Source organism: Maylandia zebra, linkage group LG14, assembly GCF_041146795.1.
Source record: "Maylandia zebra isolate NMK-2024a linkage group LG14, Mzebra_GT3a, whole genome shotgun sequence".
In the NCBI taxonomy this organism is placed as follows: domain Eukaryota; kingdom Metazoa; phylum Chordata; class Actinopteri; order Cichliformes; family Cichlidae; genus Maylandia; species Maylandia zebra.
The window spans coordinates 21584794-21612211 of record NC_135180.1 but is presented as its reverse complement, the minus strand read 5'-3'; the positions used below and the strand labels follow the sequence as shown (position 1 = coordinate 21612211).

The 27418-nt window shown below is 39.3% G+C and overlaps 1 protein-coding gene across 2 annotated transcripts in view; it reads left to right on the top strand.

Annotated features, from left to right (window-relative positions):
• Positions 1 to 1675: 1675 nt before the first annotated feature.
• Positions 1676 to 27418, top strand: part of grik4 (glutamate receptor, ionotropic, kainate 4) — a 362487-nt gene continuing 336744 nt past the window's right edge. The window contains exon 1 of one of the 2 annotated variants that reach the window (XM_076873193.1): positions 1676 to 1817. The gene's annotated coding sequence lies outside the window, so the exon portion shown is untranslated. Of the gene's footprint in view, positions 2416 to 27418 lie in introns of both variants that reach the window. The other variant, XM_004543748.3, reaches the window with a different exon arrangement.

Here is a 27418-nt window from a genome sequence, read left to right as displayed (position 1 = left end):
CCTAATCTTTTCTCATAAACGGCATCTTAGCCTGTCTCGTCTTGCCTTATGTGTCACTAGCTATGAGCTGGGTTGTGACACAAAAAAGAAGTGTGCATGTAATAAAAAAGGATGCAGGTCCTGCTGCATCTCTACACGTCTAAAGAACTGGTTTACCTATGCTGTGACAGATCCGCCTGCCCTGATTGGATTTTGTGTTAGCAGGTACAAACTCCTGATAGGCGTAAGATAATAACAGTGATTTAGCCAATACATTTAGAGAGTAGCAAATACATATTCGGCATATCTTTGTGTTTGTCCCATGGGGCTTATGAAAAATTAATATCAAGTCCCAGCCTGAATTACTCAACGCAAATATCCTATTAGATTTCCATTCTGGCCACATATAATGGAATGTGGATGACGGGTACCACTTCATTGAGTCCCACTTTAGGCATGCTGATTTCATTTTTCATCAATAATAGATCAGAAATTACTCAACGCATAGCTGACTGTGTGGTATGCAAATTGCACCAGTGATAAAGCACTTCAGGATGTGGTAACTCTACTGTGGTATTTGTGCATAAAATTCATTCAGTCGCTCTTCTTCCTGGGGCTACATCTAAACACACCTGCAAGTGATTTCTAAGAAATGAAGCCCTTGAGAAGTTGAGATCCGAAAGCAATGCAACTAAAAAGGCATCCCATCGGTCCCATCCTGGGAAAAACAATCCCTGAACATCTCTCTCTCTCTGTCCCTCCTATATGCTTGTATATGACACAGTTGTGAGACTGTAGGAAATTGTCTTTAGCAGTTCTCGGCAGCTTCCCCACTTTGATGACAGCATGACTGGTGGACGCAATGAGGGTGGGGTTAAAATGTCAAGACATTATTCTCGTCTGTCTCTCCGCAGCTCCCATGAGCAATTACATCAACCTTCACCTTGCACTAAAGCGTTTGGTGTTTAAACAGACATTTACTGCCACCGGGGCCCTGTGATTCATCTGGAGGGGTTACAGGACTGACATCCTTTTAAACACAGCTCGCCACAGTGAACTGGTGGCCTCTGTGGGGTCTTGATGAGTGCTGGAGATGTTTGAAAAACATTCTTACCCACCAGTCTAGACAGAGAGCAAGACAAAGCAGCAGTGTGACTAAATTGTTCATCCATTAGAAGCACTTACACACGCTGACAGATGCAAAAGTGCAAGTCAAAGCTGTAGAGTTGTTTGTGGATTGGGTATAAAGTCAGTGGGAACTTTTCAAAACAATTTCCACCTGCTCAGGAGGGTTGGGAAAACGTATTGATGGGTTAAAGGAGTTAAAATGTGCTTCCAGCATGACCCATGAGAGCAGCGAGCAGGTAAGAAAAATAATCCTAGAAATAATCAGTTTCACTCCGAGGCTTTTTTCTTAATCCTATTAATCCTGTCCGGTTTTAAGATTATATTAAAGCTAGAACATGAATAATATAGACTTTCCCCTCTTTTATATATGTTCCTGTAATGTCAGATGACCTTTTCTTTGTCATCTGTAGTTTGTGTTATTCTAGGTCCCCCCCCCCCCCCCCCCACACACACACACACACTGCTATAAATACATTAAGAGTCAGGAGCATCTTCCTTTCCACGTCTGAGGACAGCACAAAAAAAATCCCCCCTCTGTGAACGTGTGCGCGGCAGCGCGTATGAGAAGAAGGGGAGACTTCGCCCGCACCTCTATCAGTCTGCCCTGCATCTTTCCACCGGACCGCAGTGGATACAGCCGACTGTACACGAGTGCGTCTGACATACAGCACAATGTAAAATAGGTGTTTTCTACAGAGAGGGTTTCACAGGTACGTTTGTTTGGAGGAGCACCGCACAAAGCGCGATCGTTCCCTGGCTTTTTCCTCCGCGCTCGCTCTTACCTCAGCCGCAGCCCGTAAGTGGGATGCGGGATACGCAGCATCACCGGTGCCGTTAGAATAATCCCAACAGATAAACCTTGCAGTTCAGCGGGCCTATCAGATTTTAAGGCAACTGGTTTTCTAAAGGCTGAGCAGGGAGAGTAAAACTGCTCGCTGGTGTGTGTGGGGGGAAGAAAAAGACACTGCTTTTCTCCGGGAGATAAAGTGAGGAGGGATTTTCCAACTAACGGGGATGTGGCTGTTTTTCCACTGTCCTATAAAGCGGGAAATGATTTGGTCATCCAAAGATCAGATTTAAACTGGACTGCTCTTGATCTTATCAGTAACGCATTTTATCTGCCCGTTTATCTGCCCTGGGAGTCTCCGTGGTGGAGGGAGACGCGGAGCAAGATCCAGAGAACTATACAGAGGGAAACTGAGTTACTCTTCAATTACGCTTTTTCTTGCAAATTGACGTATTTCTGGGCAGCGGACGTAATGCAAAAGTAAGGGAGAATATTGGAAACGCAGACAAGACGCAGCACAGGTAAGGGAAACTGCTTATTAAGATGTGAAGAGAGCAATATATGCAGCAACAGAAACCATTCTTAACGGGTTTAACGGCAGTTGGGGGGGAAGCAAGAAGCTGTAAGATGCGGCAACGAATGACTAAACATTTAATGCTGCTGGATCTGTAGATCAGAAGTTAAGGCACGGACTATTCTTTGGTCACTACTTAAACGGGGGGTTTAACCTGTCTGATACCAAATACTTAAGCTGGCGATTTGTACCCTGTGAGTCTGTATGTTACTGGTTTTAATGAGCCAGTTGCGTTGGTGAACTGGAGCCTAATTGTTGCACGCTGGGCTGAATGGAAACTGTCCTTGTGCAGCAGTGACTTGAGAGCGCGGCTCAATAAGCAATCAAACATCATTTGCTGGATACGAGGCAGAAGTCGCAGACGTTTCAGTCGTGACGAATGACAGGAGAAAGTATTCACTTTAAGTGGGCTGATTCAGACCAAGTGTTAAATTCACCAAGGGTGTGATCAATAGGCTGGCTGCTCTACTCCAGTTAGATGCTGATTTATGCTCTTTACAGACTTGGAGTGATATACTTGTACTCGTTCGTTTTTTTGTTATTGTTTTATTTTTAATTACACGGGAATAAAGAAGGGACGGATGAACGTGAAGATGAAATGAGATACACAGAAGGAGATGGCTAAAAAAAACACACGCACTTATTTTTGGCTCCACCTTGTGGTTCAGCTTGGTGCCTGAGTTTGGCTCTGCCCGTAGCATCCTCAGACTTTTTATGTTATTTATAGCATGATGGTAGAAAAAACCCTGACTTATTATAGTCTCTTTTAATTAATGTGATGTGCAGTGATGCAGTGCTTAATTGAAATGTGTGCTCGGTGTGACCAGAGATAATGGCGGGTCACAGTTACAAACAGGGTAAAAAAAGAGCTGTTTTGCTTCTGTCCATTAAAGACTTCACAGTCTCTTCGTGTCACAAAGACAGGCGTCTATTTTCAATTCCACAGGTCTTGTGTTATGTGGCTTTGCCTTCCACAGCATCAATGCAACCCATTGAGAAGTAATTTATGATAAATTGTACTTTATTTTCTTTTAAAAATATATCATTTCTGCTGAGCTTTTTTTTTTTTTTTTTTTTTTTTTGCCATTTTGCAAAAATAAAATAGTTCCTGAGAACTTGATTGGCAGGCACAAGGTAACCACCTGTTTGTGCCAGCTGATGTTTGCATTTCTGCAAGCTCAAGTACTTTTTTGTTGATCTCAGAATGAGTAAATGCTTCATCCATAACCACAAACTGCTTAGCTGGCTCTCCCTCTTGTTATAAGTCAGATATTTGTGCAACAGAATCAATTTCACGTTCATAATTTTATCTGTAGCTTGGCAATTCAAGTTCACGGGATTTGGATGCCAAGTGCTACAGCTGATGCCTGAAAAGAACACTTTAGTTTGACAGCCCATAACCGGGATTGTTGATACTCTTGGAAAGGTTTATATGTAATCACAAACTGGGTACATATGAACTATTTATTGTGCTGCAAGTTATAATTCAGATTTTGTTCCAAGCGATATAGTGTTTGGGGGCAGACAGTCATACAAATAACTGGTCAGTACTGCCAGGTAGCTAAATTATACATACACATCCACCCTAGACAGGTTGCCAGTCTGTCACAGGGCTGACACATGGAGAAACAGAAAGATTCACCTCTACAGCCAATTTAGAATCACCAACCTTAACTCTTGCACATCTTTGGACTGTAGAAGGAAGCACACAGGAGTACAGGGAGAACATGAAAACTCCACACAGATTGCTGTATATCACTTACTGTACAAAACTCTGAATCCACTGTGTGTTTTTCTGTCCAGGTATGCTTTTACTGCATAGCTGTGTGTTTGGGATTGTCATGCTGAAAAAAGTTTGTCACAGTCTGGCACTTTCCAGATGGTATTGCACGGTGGATTCAAATCTGATGGCACTTTTCTTTGTTCATAATTCCACCAATTTGAAATGTAGCACTCGCCACGATTTGCATGTGGCCGTAGTCAGTCACTGTTTTACCTTTCTCCATACCCCCGTCATATAACAATTGACAAGAATTTGAACTTAAAATTTCAAATTTGGATTCATCACTCCATGAGACCTGTTGCCACTCATTTACCGGTAGTCTAGTTGTTGTGTAATTTGGCATACTGCTGCTTTTTCTCCATTTCCCTTTCTTAAGAATGGCTTGTTGACAACCACCCTTCCACTGAGACCTGATGAAGCTTAAGTGACTGTATCGGGTCTGATTTTTTCTTATGGACATGACTTTTAGACACTATTCATCTGCTCCAGATGAGATGCCTTTTTTTGTTCTTGAATTATTCACAGTTAAGTGTTAAGTGGCTTAAGAGACAGATATTTCCTCTAAAAAAGGTCAGGTGCAAGGACTGAAAAAGGAAAAAACTTTGAAAAACATTCAGAAATGTTGGGGAATTACTGCTCAAGACCGCTTTAAAAAATGACAAAAATGTATAATTAGAAGTAATGAGAGGTGGCTCAGGATTTATTGCACAGATAACGACTGTCAAACACATGTACAAACCTTTAGACACTGATCTTCAGCTAAAATAAGCATTTATTAATGTACTTGGATTATAAACCTTCACACTTCATGCAAGTTCCACTCCTAGGCTTGGGGTATAGCATTTTCTCTAATTTGCTGTGGGTTTGTATCATTAAATCAAGCAGGACATGTTCAGGTGTTTTCAGCAGAGTATGTGTCATTTTCACCAAGATTATTTGAACACTTAAAAGTGTGGGTGATATGCACATTTTGTTTGAAAAGCTTACTCCATTAGGCTAAATTTAGGAAAATTATGTTCAGCCTTCAGAATCAGAATACTTTATTGATCCTTGGGGGAAATTATTTTGTACTGGAGATGTATCCCCTCATCACCTGCAGACTAAAAGTTCAGTGTGAATCTAGTGAGTGTATGACTGCCTATTCGAACTTCATTTTAAACCCTAATGACTAAATTAGCCGCAAGCATTCTCCTGGGCTAATGCTAATATTAGCCGCAATTAGCATCTCGCTAAGCATTTAGCTAAATTTAGCAGCAAAGCTGCACATATTCTTACTACAGTGAATTTCATATATATAATTTATATGCTACTGTGGAAGGTTGTTCATTTTATCCAGTTTGTTTTTTATTGCCAAAACAATGCTAAAAGCTTTTAGGGATTAAAACAACCAAGTGATGTTCATTAATTGTTGTTGTTTTTGTTTTTTTTTAACTGCCCTCTTATGCATACAAAGCAAGCTGAAACAGCTTCAGGTCTAGTGGAATTTATTTTGAGATAATCTTCTCACATTTCACCCTCACCTCTTCCTTTTAATCTTCCAACACTGCCAAACTGTATTCCTTTAGCCTCATATGCATGAAAAGCAAGCATATGTTGGGTATAATTTTGTTATGACTTGGCTTGGTAGGACTTCAGTGGTGCCTTTAATTCATTTAAATGTCTCCATTTACTGTTAAGCTTAACTATCCACCTGTGACAGATTAAAATAAAAAAGAATTCAGTTTGGTTATATCCAACCCAATTCAGCTTCAGGTCTCCACAAACCAGGTTTTTCCAGGTCCCAGACCAGCTGCACAGGAGTGGCCCACAGGTAAAGTCTCTGTCACAGATGTTTGAAAGTGGGTGGGAGGATTCCACTTGGATTCTCACACAGATGTGGATTTCTATTTTTAGTGTCGTGGGTTAAGGCGCGATGGTTCTGTTTTTGTGTCGCACCAGGAGAAGGTGTGCATGCTGGTCAATTACACAATTTTATTTGGTCAAATTCAACTCCTCTGCTTGCGTTTGTAAATTTCATGGCTGTGCTTTATGGTTTCATTTCTGAGATGGGTGGAGTGCAGCTCACTTTACCTCTCGCTGGCTTCTATTTATTTGTTTGTGTTCTCCGGAGTTCGCTTGTTTGCGGCGGGGTGCGTTACAAAACAGTTCCAATGATTTTATAGCGCACCGCGGGGCAGTTTACAGCAGTTTTTCAGTATATTTTGGGTCTACATTGGTCTTTTGTTGCGGTGGAGACACACTGCAGACCTTAATTTTGACTTTTTACTGTCGATATATCTTATTGTTTGTTATGCACTTATTAATAGCTCTCACATTATCCATTTTATATGCATACCTCCTGTAATTTATGTAACATTTACAGCTGGGCCATGAGCCACATTTTTCTCACAGACTGTTATTCGCTGACCTCTAGACTAGGATAAGTGAATTTATGTTCTAACACGGGCTCCAATTACTGAAAAGCCGCCCCGGTTAGCTGCAGCACTGATAATACTCTAGAAATTCCTAAATTAAGAATTTTGTAGTGATGAATATTTATGACTATGGTAATTCAAGGGCCTTCATTTGCTACAGCTTTTTAAAGGGTACACGATTACTAGCAAAACAAATAATGATTATTATGGTAGCAGTGCTGTAGAGGGAAGGGTGAAGACCTCATTTGCAGAAACAAGAGCCTGCTATTTATTGAAATGTTCATTGTAATCTAACAGATGAACACGTCGGCACAAATGGATACAAATTCTGCTGAGAATTATTGTTATTGGGTCGGTGAGAGGTCAGGCAGAGGAAGGAAGTACAGCATCTACTAAAAAATTTATTATCGTCAATTGGTGACCCATGTTTTTAATTTTTAAGAATTTCTGCTTTCACACACTGTGGTCAGTCAGTGTTTATATGGACAGTGTTTAAATCTGCTGGGATGCTTGTGTTTGCTGTCCTTGTTAGATACACAAGTTCATCTCCTTGTTAATGCAAATATCTGATCAGCCAATCACATGGTGGCAATTCAAAGCTTTTAGGCACATAGACGTGGTCAAGATGACCTGCTGAAGTTCAAATTGAACATCACAATGGGGAATGGTTGTTAGTCTGAGTATTTCAAAAGATGCTGATCTTCTGGGATTTTCCTGCACAATCATCTGTAGGGTTTCCAGAGGATGGTCTGGAAAAAGAGAAAATTTTCAGTCAGCTGCAGTTCACAGAGGTCAGAGGCGAATGACCAGACTGCTTGGAGCTGATAGGAAGGCAACACTAACTCAAATAACCACTAGTTACAACCAAGGTATGCAGAAAAGCATCTCTGAATACACATGTTCAGGCTGGAAGCAGATGTATTAAACAGCAGAAGACCACATTGGGTGCCACAGCTGTCAGCTTAGATAGACAATAGAAGGTTGTCCAACTGATGGGTCTTAATGTCTGTTGACACATTCGTATGGTAAGGTCAGATTTTGCTAAAAACAACATAAAAGCGAGGATCCATCCATCCTATGAGGGATATTTTCTTGGCACACTTTGGGGCCATTACTACCAAATGAGAATTGTTTAAATACCCAAGTAATCTTTTGACCATGTCCGTCCTTTCACGACCACAGTGTGGCATTCTTATGATGGTTGCTTGCAGCAGGATAATACTCTTTGTTAAAAAGCTCAAATCATCTTAAACTGGTTTCTTCAGTGTGACAATGAGTTCATTGTACTCAAATGGCCTCCACAGTCAACAGATCTCAACCCAAGAGCACTTTTTGGATGTGGTGGAACGTGTGACGCTGTCATGTCAATATGGAGCAAAGTCTCTGAGGAGTGTTTTCAACAGCTTGTTTAATCAATGCCATGAAGATTTGAGGCAGGTCTGAAAGCAAATCTGGTACTGGTATGGTGTAACATAAAACTATGAGTAACTGTTGTTCAGTGAAGTGAGGGGTATCACAGATGTTTGGGTATTCATTTTCATTTAGTTTACAGGTGTGTTGCATACTGTAATTTTATACATGACCCAGCCCTCATGGTTTGTTTGATGGTGCTTTTGAGGTCTTAGCTGATTATGTTGAAGGTTAATTATCATCATGTACTCTCTGCCTCTCAGTGAGGGGACAGAGTGACAATCATTAGTCCTTAACAAAGTCTCTTTTCCTGCGAGTAGGAAGGAACAGCGCTGTCGTGCTCTGCATCTGCCTCACTTCATTTAGTCTTCACTGCAGCTTGCTCACACACACACACACGACTGAATGCTCACACATAGTTGGTATGCATTAAATATGCATTTAAAACAAAAGAAAAAAAAGGTTAAATATTGTCTGCCAGCTGAGGAGGCTTCTTGTTTTCATTCTTGGAGCCATGGGTCATGTTTAGCATATTCATTGTCCTAATATGGCTGGTGGAGTTGCTCACTCAAGGTTACATTAACAATGTCCTTCTCATGGTAAACACAGCATTCTAATGGCACTCAGGTATTCCTCTCCACTTTTCTAATTTCCACCCATACTAGTGAGCAGTAGTCAAGGCACTCACCTCAGTGCTTTTGAGTATAGATCCACAAAATTATGGAAGTTGGAGAAAAGTCACTTACCAACTACTTCTAGTACGGTACACTGCCTTTTTCCAGTTTCTAGTTTTTTTTGGACTAGCTTCCCTCATTTAGCTTCTCTCACTCATCATTTTAAGTTAAACTTTACTCGGGCTGAGAGCAAGGTTAAATTCCCATTTTGCCGAACTTGATCATTCAATCTGACATTTTCTCTTTATGTGTGACAAGATGTATTTTGCTTAGTTTTGCCGTCTAATGTTCTTCTTCAAACAAAGCAGAAGCTGTGATAATTGTTTGTTGAAGTGACTAACACAGGATCTTCTACTGAAGAAACATCGATTTAAGGTTTATTTACAGAAAGTGGTGTAAAAAGATTTCTTCAGATTGATATTTTTTAAGCTAGTGATCATTGGTCAAAAGGGACAGAATACCCTGGACAGCACATCAGCTCAAACTAGTGAGGTTTGGTCAGAGATTCAGAGGTTTGGAACCAAATAGATTTGTTGTTATTTACTTACACGATACACCATAATGGAAGTATTAAACTCTTGTTTAGCCTGTGAGTAAGCCAACTTAAAGAGAGAACATTATTGATGGTGTCATTGATCTCTGTGTGTTAGCTTACAGAACAAAGACAGCTCTCCAAGCCAATATACACTTTGTCTTGTAATTACTAAATCTAACTACTTAAGGCACTTTGGAAAGTTTTGAGGTTAATCTTAACTTTGTCACCTAATTTCAAAGAACAACAACAAAAGTACAACACAATCAGCTTTCCAAATTTGTAACTTCTAAAATCATAGCTTTAGGCCTTAAGATTCACTTGACAATATGAAACCTGGTGGTTATTTCTCACTCTTTCTGACAATTATTTCTGAGATGAATAGCGTGTCTTTATTTTGTCATCCAAGCTCCCACCAGACAGCACAGACTTAATTAAGGTAATAATAGAAAGTCAAGATTTAGTCAAACAGATTTATATTCTGTCAAAACAAAATCAAGGTCACAGTTAGAACAAAAACAACTATAATAGACAAATTTTGCTGCCAGGGCGCCGGAGGAAAGCCCAATTTGCAGCCACCTTTGCAGGGATCAAAGGTCATCATACTGAGTCACATTCTGTAAGCGTGGAGCCTTCAGCTCAATTTCATGGACTTTCCAAGTGAACACGCTGGAAAAAGCAATGAATCTTTTAATTATGGCTCACAACATGCTGTTAACTGCTGTGTAGTGAGATTTTATAGTGAAATGAGAATTGTAATTATAGATGACATAAAGTAATTAGGAGGAAACAGCTTGTGAGTAGCCTAGTTCATACAGTATCCTATGATTGGAGATTTCCATCTATACTTAAAAATACAACACCTCTCTTACTCATACTACACAACTGTCTGGACACCTTTCTTGTGTCTGTGAAGACAGCAATCATTGATTTTTATACTATGCCCTTTAGATGTAATCTCTTTATGCAAATTTTCTAACAATGTATACTGTGGGTATACATTCAGCCCTATTTTAAAAACACCTTAGTGTTTCCCTAGCTTTCAAGCGAGGGGAGACAAAAGACAAACGTTATTTGAGTCGATGAGAACTCGATTGCTTACTGTAAGTTCAATAAAAGTCTCCCAACAACAGATAATCTAAAACAAAAGCAGGACAGACGCCGGCCCCAGACGTCTGAAAGTCTGATAGCAAAGCACCAGCAGCCCTCCTGCTGTGTTACAGCTGAACCACTCATCAAGCACAGGAGGACAGGCTTTGACCCACGATTCATTTAAGAGGCGGAAGAGGGATAACAGTTGTTATTAACCCAAACGGTCCAGTTTTTATTGATGCAGAACACAAAACACTTAAATTACAGAACATATAAAACTCTTTTGTCCACCTCCTGTGGCTTCCTGTGGCTTTGACGGAATAAACGAGAAAATACAAATGCACAAAGGTTATTTTTTGAATATTTTCATTTTTGTTTATCGTTGCTGTAAGTGATTCTTCACATTTTCCAAATGTGGAGTCTACACAGTAAATAAAGAAGGTGTTGTACTATTTGTATCGCAGCCTGTGTCTGTGCATTATGCTTGTAATTGGTGGCTAGCATGGATATATAAACACAAACTTGCTGTTGGCAAACTTGCTTGCTTTCTCTGCCAGCGCCACTAGCTTACTTTACTTACTTTGAAATCAGAACTGGCCTTTTTTTAAAGAAACTTTTATTGTTTCAAGTTGCTAAATGTTAGAAATATGATCAAATGGCTGGGGCCATAAAGTGTTTGCATGTTCTCTCTATATCTGCATGGGTTCTCCAGCTTCCTCTCACACTCCACAGACATGCTATCAGTGGGGTTAGGTTGTTTCACTGGATTTACATCCTATAGGTGTACCCAGTGAGTGTATTTTCTAAGCTAAACCTTTAGCACACATTCCTAGGTTTCAAATAAGTCAATCGCGAGCCATGCTTTCTGTTGATCTGTTTGCTTGAATCTATCTATTGGAAAGATTTCTATAAAGCCAGACGAATGAATAAATAAAAAGTGAAACTATATAATAAAGAAAAAGAGTTATAGAAGGAAAAGTGCTAAAGAAAAATTTCTGAGTATATTGTGAATAAATACTAGGCTGAGCAAACACGGTATTACATCTGCAAGGGCCATTTGCGAGGCGCTGACAAGAAAAAGTGAAGTATGATTCATCGTCTCGTTGCGTTCTCGATCAATTGATGGATTGGACAGGGGAGCCCAACTCTCCAAAGTTGTGAAGGTTAACCAGCTGCCACACATCCATCGTTTAGCCTTTGAAGCCTTCACGCAGCAACTAGAGATAGTGAAAGTCAAAGACATGCCATTTACTCGCATGCTGTTGTACTCAATGGGGTGTATGCACAAGGCGTTTGACAACCTCAGAATACACACAAGATAAATCCTCCTTCAGATTCTCCTCAGCGTTTTCACAATGTAACAGCAGGAAACGCTGAACATGAGAGACCTACTCTAAAAACATAATCATTAGGGATAAAAGCTGAACAGGCTGCACAGAAATTTAGGGGTTTTTTTGCAGAACATTTCTGTTCTACTCGTGTCTTTGTGGCCCAGCTGCAGCAATGCACTAAAAAGTGCCATTTCGTGTATGTATCTGTGCATGCACTTCACTTAACCTTTTCTATTTAATCAGTTTTCTTACAACAGTTTGCCCATCTGTGAGCACAGTGTGACTTTGAGAGCAGTGTATCTGTCTGTCTGTGATGATCCATATCAACTGCGCTGCTTGTCAACTGTTTAGACAGTGATGAATGAGATGCAGAATATGTGCAAAGCAGGCGGCCACAGATAAAACGCTTTCAAGAATCGAGATCTACCTGTTGTGAATAGGAAGGAGAAAACCTGAATGGATACAGCTCATTTATATGTGTGTGTATATATATGAAGTACTGCCACAGTTTTTACATCCATAGCAAGCTAGTTCTAAATCAAAGTTTAGATCAAAGAGTGTGTTTCCTAACTAGGAAGTCGCAGGAATTCAAAGCTATAACTGTCAACTTCATTGCCTAAGTTAAATGAAGTGAAAGAATTACTCTGCAAGCGTTGATTTCATAGGCTATGACAACTGTGGGTGGCAAACCCAGTCAGTTGCAGCCATTTAATAAATGTTAATTCAGTGAGTTGGCTCAAGTACAAACTGCAAATATTGGCTGTCTGGTTATTGTACTCTCACTCAGAGCACTAGTTACTGATTGTCAATACGAAATACGTGCTCACTATCATTTTGATTATTATAAATAGATGCTCTAATTTACTCTCTCTTTATATTAGTTATTTGTCTTTATTAGTTTTAATAGTAGTTTTATTGTCACTTCTTTTTATATATACTGGTAGTTATTACTTCTTATTTTCTCAGTCTACTTTCCTTGTGTGCGTGTTTTTTGACACTTTCTTTCTAAGCAACAACAAAAAGAAAAGTCGGCGTCATGGTGTCCACCTGTTCCCCATTAGCTCCCAATCAATGCTTTGTATATATAGCCTTTTATTTTCCTGCATTCTCAGGTTTTGCTCAAGTTGTGTTTAAGTACAAGCCGTGCTAATTAAAGCTCACCATTTATTTGCATTCAGTTTGTGTGTGCATTCTCATTAAACATAACAATTGGTCTCTGTCTAGGTTGAGGCATCCTAGTGTCAACGAGCACCTACGAGGAATTTTTAAAATAACCTTTTACATCAGGAAGCTTTTAGTCTTTTTATAAAACCTTAATGGGAGTCATTGGAGGACAGTATAAAGGCTGTGTATATAGTAGGTGAGTCCCTACACTACACTACAAAGCAGAATTTAAGCCTTAAATTTAAGCCCAGGTTTTGAGTGTCATAAAGGTGCTTTACTTTTTAATGGGGTGCCATGGTAACTGCTGCAAACCTAACCTTCTGCAGGCTAGGTTTGAGATAAGAGAGTATCACTGTTCACCGAGCAATCGTTTCTCTGAAAAATACTGTCACTGTTCATGGAAGAATAGAACAAGATGATAAATCGTTTTTAGAGACTGTCAAAAGTTGTCTTTCCCTTGATAAGCTTTGGCGAGAGCATTCTCAGGAGCAGTTTTACATCTTGCTTTTTTAGTGTTGGCTATAATTAAAAGTTTATTTTCCTATAAATAAGCTTTCAAAAATGCAAATACTTCTCATGTAAAATGTACTTACAGGTGTAAATGATGTTTTTGTAGTTATTATTTGCTGTAGTTGAAAGACAAAATGCTAAAATTATCGCCATGAAAAACACTTTATTTATGTAACTCATTGTTATCACTGCCCCATTATAAAGACACAGGAATGAATATGTCTAATAACAGACACAGTCAGGACTTTTTTGCTTTTCTTTACAGACTAAATTTCTACTTTTCTAGTGATGCTGACCAAACCGTGATTCCCATGCACATACATTAATATGGAGCTGTTCCCATCGCAGATATTCACGCATCATTACTTTGGCTGAAACAGCCGTGGTGTGGTATATATTATGTAATCCACCTCTTCATATGTTTTTTTTCAATTTTACAACTTTATCTTTGTAAAAATATTTAAATCTACTGCCAGTACAGCTGTCCGTGTTTGTGGTTGCTGCCGTGACAGCCCCATTTATTTGAATGCTTGGTGTATTGAAAAGCTCTGGGTTGATAAATCAAATAAAAATGACCTTAGGGTGACAGCTTAGCAGAACTGCCGGTGTTGGGGTAAGAGAAGTCAAATGAACCTCTCAGTGAGGGTTTTGTTTCAGCTTTTATCAACTTTTATTATCAGATTTAATTTTATATTTATCTGTTAAGGTTTTCAGTTAATAAACTGTCCGTGGTCTCTTAAAGCTGCCTCCTCAGCTTTAAACATGGCATTGAAAAAAGTTCATCCAGACCCTTCCTGATATACTAAAGGCCCAACTCAAAGCCTTCTTTTATCTCTAAACTATTCTAAAAGTTGTTGGAGCACAACTCAGGAAAGTTTTGCAGAAGCATAATGTTCTTGATAAATTTCAGTGAGATACATTACACTTTAAGTCTTCCTTAAAGTCTCGAATGACCTAATGTTGCCTGCAGATAACGGTGACTGCTCAGTCCTTGGTTTACTGGCCCCAAGCTAAGCCTCTGCTACCGTCAACCATCAGATTTTAATTCACAGGATTTCCGGGCCAGGTCTGGATTAGCTTACTTTGAACCTTTCCAACATTTTTTTAAAAAAAAAAAATCTGATTTGTCTGTCTTGTGATGTGGTGTCCCACAAGGATCTCTTTTTTCATTATATATTCTCCCATCAGGTCATGTTATCAGTAGCTTTAACATAACTTCTCATCATTTGCATGATGAGGACATTCAACCATACCTTTCTTTTAAAGCCTCATGAACTGAATAAATTACCTATTCTAAATGCAATCAACGATTAGACTGCAAATAACTTTTTGCAGCTCAAAACAGACAAAGACAGCATCACTACCCAAGTCAGACTGAGATTGCAGTCTTTTTCTTCCACTATAGATGGTAATGTGCAGAACCTTGGGGTCATTTTTGATCATTTTTATGAGATTTGATTCTCACATCAAGATTTTAACCCACTGTTGTTTTTGTTTGATCTAATAAATACTGCTAAACCCAAAACATGAATTGGAGATGCTACATACTTTCATCTCTTCACATTTTCGATTATTGTATCAAACTCTTTTCATGTCTGATCAAAGTATCTATTAATCACTTCCAATCTGTCCAAAAGGCTACTGCAAGGCTTCTAGCTCCCATAAATCATCACACGTTATCACATAACGCTTTTGCACTGGCTAAATGTCAAGCTTAGATGTCATTTTAAAATTTTGTTTTTCACTTTTACTGCCTTCTTGGGTTGGGGCACCAACTACATTATTGAATTACTACACCCCAGTACTACAAGCCGGACTCTTAGCTCCTCAGATATGGGCCTTATGATACATACCTGATTTAAGCTGTGCATAAACAAATACCCCAAAAGCTTAATGAACTTTATAAAAAAAGTCATACAAAAAAATAATAATAATAATAATAACTCTGAGTTACTGTTGCAGAAAGTGGTTTTACGAGCGACTAAATCATAGGTTGTACTTTTCACACACTTTAATTTTTCACACACAGTTTCATATTGTTAGTCTGAGGTTGTATTTATGTAATTTTAAGACCTGGTAAGGACCCTTTGAATTAACAGAGAGAGCACTTTCTTTTCTTATAGCATGGAACATCTGAGTTAGAAGAGAGATGAAACCTAAAACAGATAACTTAATTCTTAAAGAAAAAAAAGAACTTACTTAGATTGAGGTTAGAAGGGCAGTCTTCTTTTATTTTCACTCTTAAGTCCTCATGTACTACTCAGTGGCATGCAGTGTACAAATTAGATGGCATATTGATCATTTTCTTTCAAGGTAAACTAAAGCTGTTGCATTGACCTGGGCAGTATGCAGTCATTTATTAACACAGTGTCACAAAGCTCTTTAGGTCACTTTAGTTCAGGATGGATTTCCAAGAGCACGTCTATAACGGGTTCAGAAATGGCCTGAGACACTCATAAAGAAGGAGAGATGCATAATTTCTCTTTGTGCCATGCTGAGCCAGATAAATGGCTTTCTTGTGTTAGCCTCATCCTCATTATTATGCTACAAGGGAAGTTAGATTTTCACTACTACAAATCAATAACACATTAAAGTTGGGAACCAATAAAGGACATACAAGTGGACTGAACAAATCTTGCAACACTTTTTTTTGAGGTAATCATCCATGATTAACCTCTAATTTCACGGATGGCTTAAACTGCCAGGGATTTGTGTTTGAGATGAGCACGGTGTGGTGTCATTTGCATGACTGAGCTCCTCTCAATCATGCAAATGACACCAACCAGACAATTTTAATTCAAACCAAGTTAAGTTAGAAATGAATATAAGAGCTCATTCAAAGCATGATTCAACAATGAAAGCATGTCCATTATTAAAATGTTAGCCAAAGGTAAAGTTGCTTGCTAAATGGAGTTCATCGGCGGATGTGATTTGGAAGAAAATTTTGCCACTTACCGAGTTGGGTTGTCAGTAAATAGAAGTAAAAATGCCTTGAGGTGTGCTTTTCAGTCTTAAACACTAGTTTGCTTGAATCCACAACTTTTAGCCTTTGGGTTATAGCTGCACTGGTGGATTTGTTGGAATTGAATTAGAAAATAAATTAACTTTACTGACCCTAACATAGCACAAGGACAGGGTCTACACAAAAGCAGGCTCCAACTTTGACTGTCAGACTGGGTATGTGTCAGCTGTGATGGGATTAAGTTTAAAGCCCCTTTCAGACGTGCACTACTTTCCATTTATCTGAAGGCATCTGAACATCTCAGCTTCATGTTTGAATGAACACCCTGTTCATTTTTTCATCATAATAGTTGTGACAGCACAATTCCTTGGTCATACCTAAATCTGAAGTCATGTTGTCACATTATTGCAGCTATGCCTGAGTCTCCCCTGGATCTTGAATTGCTCAGCTTGGAGAACGAAGCAATAATGAACTGAGGGAGGAAAATGTAATTTTTGAGTCGATTGTATACGAATAACATCAGAAAGGGGCACAATGTGTGCCTTAACTGTGACTGAAAGTGAGAGAGTTGCGAGGCACATTAGCAATGTATTGTGCTAAATATCGCATGTTAATTCTGAAATGTAACTATTATTTGCATGTTCTATTTAATGTAATGTTACATGTAACAGTCAGCATTACTGAACATGACACCCCAACGGATGTAACCCAGGGCTTATAAGGACACTGCTGAAAAGAGGGCTCAGAGGTATTCAGTAGTTTGGAGATATTTTGATTATTTGAGTAGTGTCTTGATGCATGCTCAGCCATCCAGGTAAAGAAAAGCCCCAAAAATTGATTCTGTTCATCTGCATGTAGCATTTTCAGTGGGAGAAATGAGTTCAGTCAGACTGAAGAAGTCGCTTGGATGAGTGACAAAACATTTTTCCCACTGAACTTTCTGGGAAGTAGATTAGTGCGCTGCAAACTGAGTCAAAAGCATGTTTCCACAAAGGCAGGTAACATTTTTACCATTTGAAACTTTGCCATCATTGCTCAGGGCTGTTTAACTGTACAATTCATTGCAAGCGCAATGCAAGATTCTTTCGTAATGTCTAGTCCTAACTGGATTGAAAACCAAAAATAAAAATATATTTCCAGCTTTTTTAGAGAATGCTGAAGGTCGGACTGGAGGATAACATGGAGAGAAGTGACTAATGTGGTCTCATATTGTCTCAGTATTGACAATATTGGTGAAGACATGCTATACAAATAATGTATATTAGTGGATGTTTTAGATATTGTATGGAAGGTGGCAGGACATCTCTCCCGTGCCACTTTGCCCTTAAACCGCTCCTTCCTCCTTTACTGCGTCAGTTAAAATTTGCTCCTTTATATTTCTGATTTTCAGGGTCATTGTTAAGCAAACACTTACACCAAAAAAAGAAAGAAAAACCTAAAACATTGACTGGCGCTTTCCTGTGAAAGACAAAAACGTCAGTTCGTGTGGGCATCTAATGAAAAGAAGAGGCTGTTAGTAGATTGATTTTTTTGAGCTTTCCAAGTTTTTGTTAGTGCAACTTTCTGATCAAGGTGTTTGCCAGGTGAACAAGTCTGAACATGTTTCCCAATGAAGACCTATTAAACTGAAGTGTTGCAAAAATAAAACTTTGGCTTGTGCATTGTAGTCGGTGATTGCCTCTTTATGACACTTGTTGCCATAGCAGCCAGTACCTACCTACTATTTTGTGTCATTCGAGAGATGAGCCACAAAATCTTAACTTAACATACAAGCCCATTTATATGTATACACAGGGGAATTAGGCCCCCCTCATATTGTCAATTTGTGGTTATTGTCTAGTTAGGAAATATCATGGATAGGTGAAAGTATGCCGAACCATAGATGTATATACATATATATTCAGACACAAAGAGCAAAGGTTTTTGCTATCCAGCCAGCAGTACCAGCTGTGTATAGGCAGACACAACATACATACACAACAAGTAACCAGGGAAATAGACAAATCTGAGAACACATGTTTTATTTGCTGTGAGGGAATGTGTATGGCCTTGCTTGTGCTGGGTAAACACAACTATGGGTAGTATAAAAACTGGACAAATACGCATTGCCTCAATTTTCAATCTTTTACTAACTTTTACTTGTGACGAAAAATAAACAGTTTTATTAGAACTTAGCAGAATAGTAACTCTGGCCATATCCACACTCTTCTCTCCATTTTGGCCTTCCGTCCACACTGAGACGGCGTTTTTGGTCAAGGAAAAATGAGCTTTTTGAAAACTCTCTCCAAAGTGGATACATTTGAAAATGCAGTTTTTGCGTGGCAGTGTGGACTGCAAAAACGGAGGCTTTCGAAAACGATGACACATTTTAGTCATGTGCTGCAGTCATGTGACCAATTCAACTAAGATGGCGGAGGGCATTATACAGCAGGTGTTTTGTTTGCTGTCAATTTTGACAGCCCTATTAAAGATTAATATCAGTTTGCACATGCTCCAGAAGTACATTGTACATACAATGTTTACTCAGAGCTGTTGTTCAGCAACTTTCTACTCCACCTCATTGTCAGTCCATTTAAAAAACTCGGTGCTTTTCCTCGTCATTTTTCCACGACGTTTCAAAGAGCCGGAAAGTAAATAAACGGAAGACGGAAATTACGCATCGTCTTACGTTTCACGCATGCGCAGTACAGGAACGTAAGCGTTTTCAGTGTGGACGAACAACTCTCGGAAACGGTTGAAAAAAATAGTGTGGATGCGGAGCGTTTTTAGAGGAAAACGCCATTTTCAAATTTATACGGATAAGTGTAGACGTAGCCTCTGATTACTTAAATCCATGACTCAACTGTTTCATGTGGCTGACCTTATTAAATGTTAAAAGTTTGAGTATATTTAAGTTAACTGAGAACAAAGAAGTACAGGTAAGATTTTTTTGATAAGAAAGGTTGAATGACGCAACTTTTCCTCGATATGATGATTAGACTCAAGATGAAGCTACATATCATCCCAGTGAAGGTAGGATGTAGGACAGAACCCCTTGGAGTCTAGACTCTGGTGGTGGCAGGGGAAAAGCAGATGGACACTTGGACAAGGATCTCCATCTGGACAGGATGAGGAGGAAACGGGTCACACAAATGACAGTATGAAAGGCAGATTGATTAAAGAGCTGTGAGATTTAAAGCATGTGGTATAGAGGCGAAATACAGATCTTCCTTATTGAATATACTCAGAAGCTTCATGTGTACCTTACAGTTATGTCACTGTAGACGGACAACTTATCAATCGTGTTATTATTCATGTTATCATTTGTGTCGTTCTAATCTTTATATAAATTTCCAGGTTTGAAATTCTACTTCAACCCTACATGATGATGATAGTAATAGTGAGCAAAGGCATTTTTTATACCTTTTTATTTAATGACACTTCACCAGTGTATACAGCCATGGCAATGATATGTGCGATCACTTAACAAAACGATTAGCCAGCACAAGAAATACTAGGTGAATAAAACAATTATTCAAATTTTATGAATAGTGTACTGTTGTGTAACCACAAGTGCAGTGTATACAGTCTCTTCTGGGTTCAAGCACTCACGAATGACCACAAAAAGTGGAATAGATGACATTTGGAAAGCCAACCAATGCAATTAGGCCGAATTTTGAAAATGTAATTATGTGTGTAAGTTCCATCAAATTACTGGCATTTTTCCACTCTTCCTGAATACATGCTGTATAACCACATTCAGCATAGGCATCTGAGTGTTTCTAGTTGTATTTAGTGTATCCATTGGTGATTGAAGAAGTCCTTACATTTTCTTTTCTATTACAAGTGTGATAACGTCCATGTACTGATAAAAAAACCATTACACGCACTATGATGTGAGATGCACAGAGTCGGTAAATAGTACAATATCGCATTACATTAATATTTATTCAGGGAAAACTCAAGTTTTCCACTCCAGGTCTCAGGCCTGAAGACTATCATATTAATCTATCTCTGTTTGACTATGTTTCCCAATGGTGCATGCAGAAAATGAACATTGTTAGAATTGATCCTGGTACATCATTCCTAAAGCTCCCCATCTTGTGAACCAGCCCTCCGTGCATTCCTAATTCCCCCTCTCCGACCTGTATGCCAGCCAGCTCGGCTGGCAGCCTTGCACTTCACTTTGATTTGTGAATGTGAATTTTATCAAACATCAATATTATCTTTTGAATCATATCCAAATGGGTATTTTATAGTGCTGCAGACAAGAAACGTGCTCTCTGCTTAATACTCTGTTCTTCCTCTTATTGCCAGACCACCTCCTCTCTTAAATTCTTTAAGATGAATATTAGAAGTACACTTGCCTTTTTTGTTGGCCACAGCAAAATAATCGGAGTAGTATACTGTATATTTATTGTGTTGCTGTTATTAAAGTCCAACCTGTTGTCTTGGAAGCCGTTCCTAGTAGAGTTGGATGCTCCATGCAGACTGAGGGAGACACCGATGCACAATAAATTCTTCAGGCCCATTTAATCCATAGGGGTAAAACAAGCAAACAGCAACAACAAAAAAACCCCTCAGATCAGGTCAGGTCCTACTACTAAAACTAAAACTAAAGCTGAACATGGTGATCTTAAGTACACTGCCATTCTTGCGGTTGCTGTTCTGCAGCTCATTCATTGCCTTATGCTGTGAATACATGGGGCACAACTGCATTGGATTCTAGACCCGATGTGACCATAGGAGCTGATCTCATCCACTCAATACTAAGCTTGCAATTCCACATGCAGCAGGAGGGTGGGAAGTCAGACTAAGGAACTGCATAATGAACCTGTCAATTTTCAAAAATAAAAGACCCCATGCAGAATGCAGCGCTCTTAAAATGCTCCTGGTGTAACGTGAAGCTGTGCAAAAGATGGACCAAAACTCCCTTGGAGACACGATGTGAAAAACATACATCGGAACGATTCCTGGTGTTATTCTCCGTTTTGCCTCTCTTCCCTCCTTCGATCTGATTTCCATTTCGCGAGTTTTACTGTTTCAATGTCTGTAGTTTCACGTGTCCCTCAGGAGAAATGCTGAGTGACTATGCTTTCCAGGTTTCTAACCCTAGCTATATCTGGTTGCACGGTGGCGCGCCCTGCACAGTTTTATTTTCCTTCTCTCTGTCTGCTTCCTTCACTTTAATTTCTTTCAACTCTCCTCTGCCTTATCCTGGTTTTCCTTACAGATTTGGGCCTCACTTGTTTGCCACTAATCCCCTCACCCCCAACCGGACACGGTAGATGGTTGCCCCTCCCCGAGGCCGGTTCTGTCTGAGGTTTCTTTCTTCTGTTAATAGGGAGTTTTTCCTTCCCACTGTTGCCAAGTGCTTGTTCAAAGGGGGTGGTTTCATTGTTGGGGTTTCTCTCTGTTATTATACAGTCTTTACCTTACAATATAAAGCACCTGAGGCAACTGTTGTTGTGATTTGGCGCTATATTTGGCGCTAAACACACACACCCGCCCGCTCACATCATCTCACATCATCTATAATTGACTGAGACAGGACTCTCTTCCAGACACTAAACCAAGGAACAATGTACATTTCAAATTCCTTTAATTTTAAACATGTTTATATTGTCTATCCTGTAAAATAGTCAGATGTCTATTCATATTAATGTACAGAATTCACCTGCTTGCTGCTACTACTGCACATTCACCCAATGTGTGTATATATATATATATATATATATATATATATAATGTTCTTCCTCTACAGCCCCCCCCCCTCAATTTTTGCACATGTCGAGGAGCGTGTCAGGCTACATTTCACTGTGTGTTATACTTGTATAACTATGCATGTGACAAATAAAGAACCTTGAACCTTGAACCTTCATATAAATAAAATTGAATTGAATAGAAACTGATCAGTTGCAGCTGATTTCAGCCTGTCTCCCGAAGTGTAGTCAAAAGTGTAGAGCTGTGTCTTCATCAACACACACCTGTAGCTTTGTGCAATTTGGCTATTTCTGCTAGGTCCACTTAATGTACAGCATATGCTATGTGACTCTCCAGTCATTCTAATTGGTCGGGGTCACAAGTCATTGCAAATCTGCACCTCTCAGCTTGATTGACATGCGGCAGGGAAGACTAATCATATCCCAGGTGCAGAGGCAGTATGTCCTGGCCACTTTTTAATCATGTTCTCCAGGCTGGGGCTGATAAGAGATGTAAGGGTGATTATGGTTCAAGGAGGACGTCCTTGCGCAGGGGCCTTGGGATTATGGCTCTTCACTTTGTTCTGACGTGAAGAATGAATACATCAGTATTCAGATGGGGGCCTCCTCAGGGGGTTACGGAGGTACTTGAGAGATTTGGAATGGAGAAGAGAGACTCACTCCGTCAGGGAACTCAAATTGAACGCCTTAGGATTGTGTGTAATCTGTGAACTCATTCCATTCTGATGAGCACAGCAGATGACAGCAAGGGTGTTAATAGCATTTTAGATGTGATAAGCTTGCTTGACCTTAAAGCTCTGTTCTCACTTTATTTTCAATATATGAATAGCGCAGATGTGAACTGAGGCAATGTTTCCGTGTAAAAGGTGTGAAAAGAAGTGACTGCATGCCCTTCTTGATGGTTTCTAGGCTTTCTATCAGATTTGCAGAGAAATGGCACTAAATAGAGAGAGCGAGAGATCAAAAAAGCCTAAAAATAGCACAGCCATTTTGCATGTCAGGCCATGCAAAAATTAACTGGCTGGAAAAGCAGAACTGGGGTCGGTTATCTTAATGTTCAGAGAAGTCGAAGTTCAATTGTTACGCTCGCTTAAACATTTCCCAAAATGCATTTTTTTAAAAAAAAAAAGTACATTTTGTGTATATTTGCTTCATGAAACAGCTTGAAAACACTGGCAATAGCTTTATTGGTCATTGGTCACACCAAGTATCTTCTGGTAATGGCCAGACACAAAAAGAGACTGAATTGACGACAGCTAATCACACACTTGCACAAAATATTTTGTGCCATCTGCAGAAAAAAGAAAGTGTGTTTAACTTGTGGAAGAGGTATGGAAGAGGCAAGGGTGAGAGCTGATGAGAAAGAAACTCTAGGTCATTGTAACTCACTAGCCTGAAGAGTCAGTAAATCAAGCAATGGTCAGCCACACTTATGCGGTCCCTGTGATTGAGTAACTCATTGAACTTAAGAGTGGAAGCTTTTTGCATCTATTTGTCTAAAAATATCCCATGGCTGGAGGAGACAGTCTCCAAAAAAGAAAGTTGAGTGGATGTGAATGACGTGGATGAAGGGTTATCTCCACAACCCCAAACCCCAGAGATATGCTGGACTCTTTCTTACTGCAAGGACAGAAGATGTGTGCGATATATATAAGTCTGTAGATTTTTTGTATACCAACACACATTCAAATACAGATCTGCTAACTGTGGATAGCCCAACAACCCAAAGATTTTACTCTTGCATACATCCATATGTGATTATCCTTTTAAAAGGCTTTTTTTTTTACTTGCCCTTTCTGTCTGGGTTGTTACAGCTTTCTCTTTCATCCATGTGTTTCATAATTAGAGATGCAGGGGAGATAAAAAGGTGCAGAACAGATTGCTTATAATTACCTGTATGCTCATGCTGATCACATTATGTAACCTGCAAGGGGAGGAGACTGGAAAATTAGAGTCTTGCAGACTGAAGGTTATGATTTAGCCAACACTGTGGGCCACACACACACACACACACACACACACACACACACACACACACACACACACACACACACACACACACACACACACTCTTTACTCCTCTACTGCGTAAGATCCTTTATCATTACAGAATCATTTTTCCTGACCTTTTCAAGCATGATATTCATGAATGCATGGATAATTTTTCTCCATAGCCTGCATTAAGTCTTCACCGTTGCATTAAGAAAAGTGTTGCAAAAAAGAGTTTCTAATGTGTACTTGTCAGCTCACTGCCTAATTGGGCTCTCATTCATTTCAAAGTCATTTTCAAAAATGATATAAAGATGGCGTTGCAGGGTAAAATATGGTTAAAACCCCCTCTACTATGAGCTGGACAGAATTTAAATGTGGCTATAATTGTAGATAACTACATTTTTTGTATATATAGTCGTGATAAAAAAGAAAGTTTTAGGTATCAGAATATAGTAAAAAAATGATATGGTTCGTGTCAAAATTATTTAAATATAACCTCAGATGAACAACAACATGACATATTACCCTATGCTATACTGCTATGAGTCAGTAGCTTGTAGAATCACATTTAGCAACAATAACTTGAAGTAATGGTTTTCTGTATGACTTTATCAGTCTCTAACATTGCTGTGCAGGAATTTTGGCTCACTGCTCTTTACAAAGTTTCTTGAGTTCATTGAGGTTTGCAGGGATTGCTTTTAGCACAGCTTTTTTATGGTCCTGCCACAGCATTTCAGTCAGGTTGAGGTCTGGACTTTGACTTGACCATTGCAACAGCTTAATTCTTTTCCATCTGAGCCATTCTCTTGCAGATTTGATGGTGTGCTTGGGATCATTGTGCTGTTTCATGACCTAGTTTTGCTAGGCTTTTGGACAGATGGTCTCACAATTGACTCCAGAATACTTTGGTATACAGAAGAGTCAGGCTCACTTCTGTCCATGTGTAGACTACAGTGTCTCATCGACTTGCACGTTATGAAGAAAGTCTGCATTGTTTGATATGGATTTTCTTCTTTTTGACCCTTAGGTCAGGTAATGAGTGATACACTGTGTTGGCGTGGCCAAAGAGCTCCAGAAATTCCACTGCTTTGTGATCAGATGCTCATGTCACAGCTCAAGTCATCTTCAGTAATGTTGTCCATTAAACTGGATATGTGGTTTCACACGTAGATCTATAATAATAATGGATTGCATTTATATAGCGCTTTTCGGGGCCCTCAAAGCGCTTTACAATTCCACTATTCATTCGCTCTCACATTCATACACTGGTGGAGGCAGCTACAGTTGTAGCCACAGCTGCCCTGGGGCAGACTGACAGAAGCGAGGCTGCCATATCGCGCCATCGGCCCCTCTGGCCAACACCAGTTGGTGGCAGGTGAAGTGTCTTGCCCAAGGACACAACGACCGAGACTGGGTTCGAACCGGCAACCTTCCGGTCACAAGACGAACTGCCAACTCTTTGAGCCACGATCGCCTCTATATGGTTATATAGAGAGAGGAACTGTAGGAGCCAACCAATGTAGAGGTTGGATCCCGTTACCACTGGATACACAGTGTACACATAGCATTGTTACCATTGGATACAAAGTGTATTCAGTGGTAATGACGCCGCGTGTAGATGAAATGGGGATTCATCGAAAAGCTGGAGAAGAGGAATAGGAGCAACAGAGTTTGCCATGAAGAAAATGATTTTTTACAGAGCAAAACAAACTAAAAAGCACTAATAAACTAATAATAAATTCCACAGTTCATTTTTAAACAATAAGTTGCAAAAAACAAAACAAAGTGACAAAAAGAACAAAACAAAATTGCCAAGAATAGCAACTGATTAATTAATTTAAAAAAAGTTTAATTAACGCCCCATAAAAAAATGAAAGAAAATGAAATCAAAAATATAATTTTCTGCTTTTTTCATGGTTCAGGCATTAAAAGGGTTAACACTCTTCAATCCAATGCAAACAAGAAAAAACAACAGTTATCCATATAGCAGGGGCAAAGCTAAAGGACCGACTACAGGACAAACATAAACAAAAAGCTGCCAATTGGACCATGTTTTTTTTTTTTACACTGCCTCCTGGTGACAGTACACAGCTACACGATTTGTAAAAGCTCTTCATGAAGCATATAAAGACTACGTACTGAAAACCATTTGTATGAATTTGGTTTGCAGTAACATGCACAACGAATTCATACTGGCAGGCCTGAGAATGTCTAAAAAGGACGAGCATGCTCTTTCTTGCACTGTGCTTGAGCTTGAACATTAATATACACTTCAACTGAAAACCACTGTTTAGCCTTTGGATTGTAATGGCACTAAGTACTCATCACCTGGATAATCCTCCAACAGAAGGTCAGTTTAACAAATTTTTTCTCTCAGCTCAAAAATAAATTTGCTCACATATGCAGGTGATCAGAACGGGGCTACAGGTGAGAGCTAAATACGGCATTTTACTCAGATGTCCTTCTCACTTTTTATGAATGAATGCCAGACATTTTATTCGTCATGGATGGACTGCATCTCTGTCGTAAACAAGCATCTGAGTGTAAAATGTCATGAGGTTACTGCTTTGAAGTTGCTGCATTTTCTTTCTACCGCACCAAAGGAGATAGTGAGATGTAGGTATAAAAACGTGATGCAGCGCGTGAAATCAAGGCTGACGTTATCAAAGATTTCTAGCTGTGTTCAATCTTTTTATCGCTGAAGTTTAGAGACAGTGCAAATAGATAAATACTTGTTTCTAGCACGTTCAATAAAACTGTCATCGATCACAGTCCCCAGGCTAAAGATGGAAAAGTTGCCAGCATCACTAAATGATCAAATTTTGCTATACAACGGGCCAGTTTGCACCCTCGGGTGTGTATGGCAGTGTGGGGGCTGCGCCCTTACATCTGAGAGGTTTTCTGGAGAAAACAGAGCATTGTTTGTTTGGCGTTTATGAGAGATATCTGCAGACATGAAGGTTAATATTAAATACACTGGAAATATTAGAAAGTGCGACTGGTTTTTGATTGTGTCATTGCTTAGCTGTTTTTGTGTTAACCTGGGATTATCAGTTTGTGTTTGGCCTGTTTCTCCTGTGCTGTGTCACATATAAAAGAATTTTTTTTTTCTCCTATATCGATTTTAAGATGCATCAGAAATTAGGCTTGCAGTTAAACTACACATGGACAGCTTTTGCTATGCTTTTGCTCTTAAAAATTCATGTAAGCTTATCAAGTGTGTGTAAAACATAAAGTCCTTCTGTAGGACCAGCTGAAGAGATCTGTTTTCTTACAGAACAGGTGGTACGATAAAGGACTCTTATCTGGATGTTACACTCCAAGCTTTTTTTGAACCACTTACTGTAATATGTGTTGTTTACTCTACTAAAGCTTTATATTTCC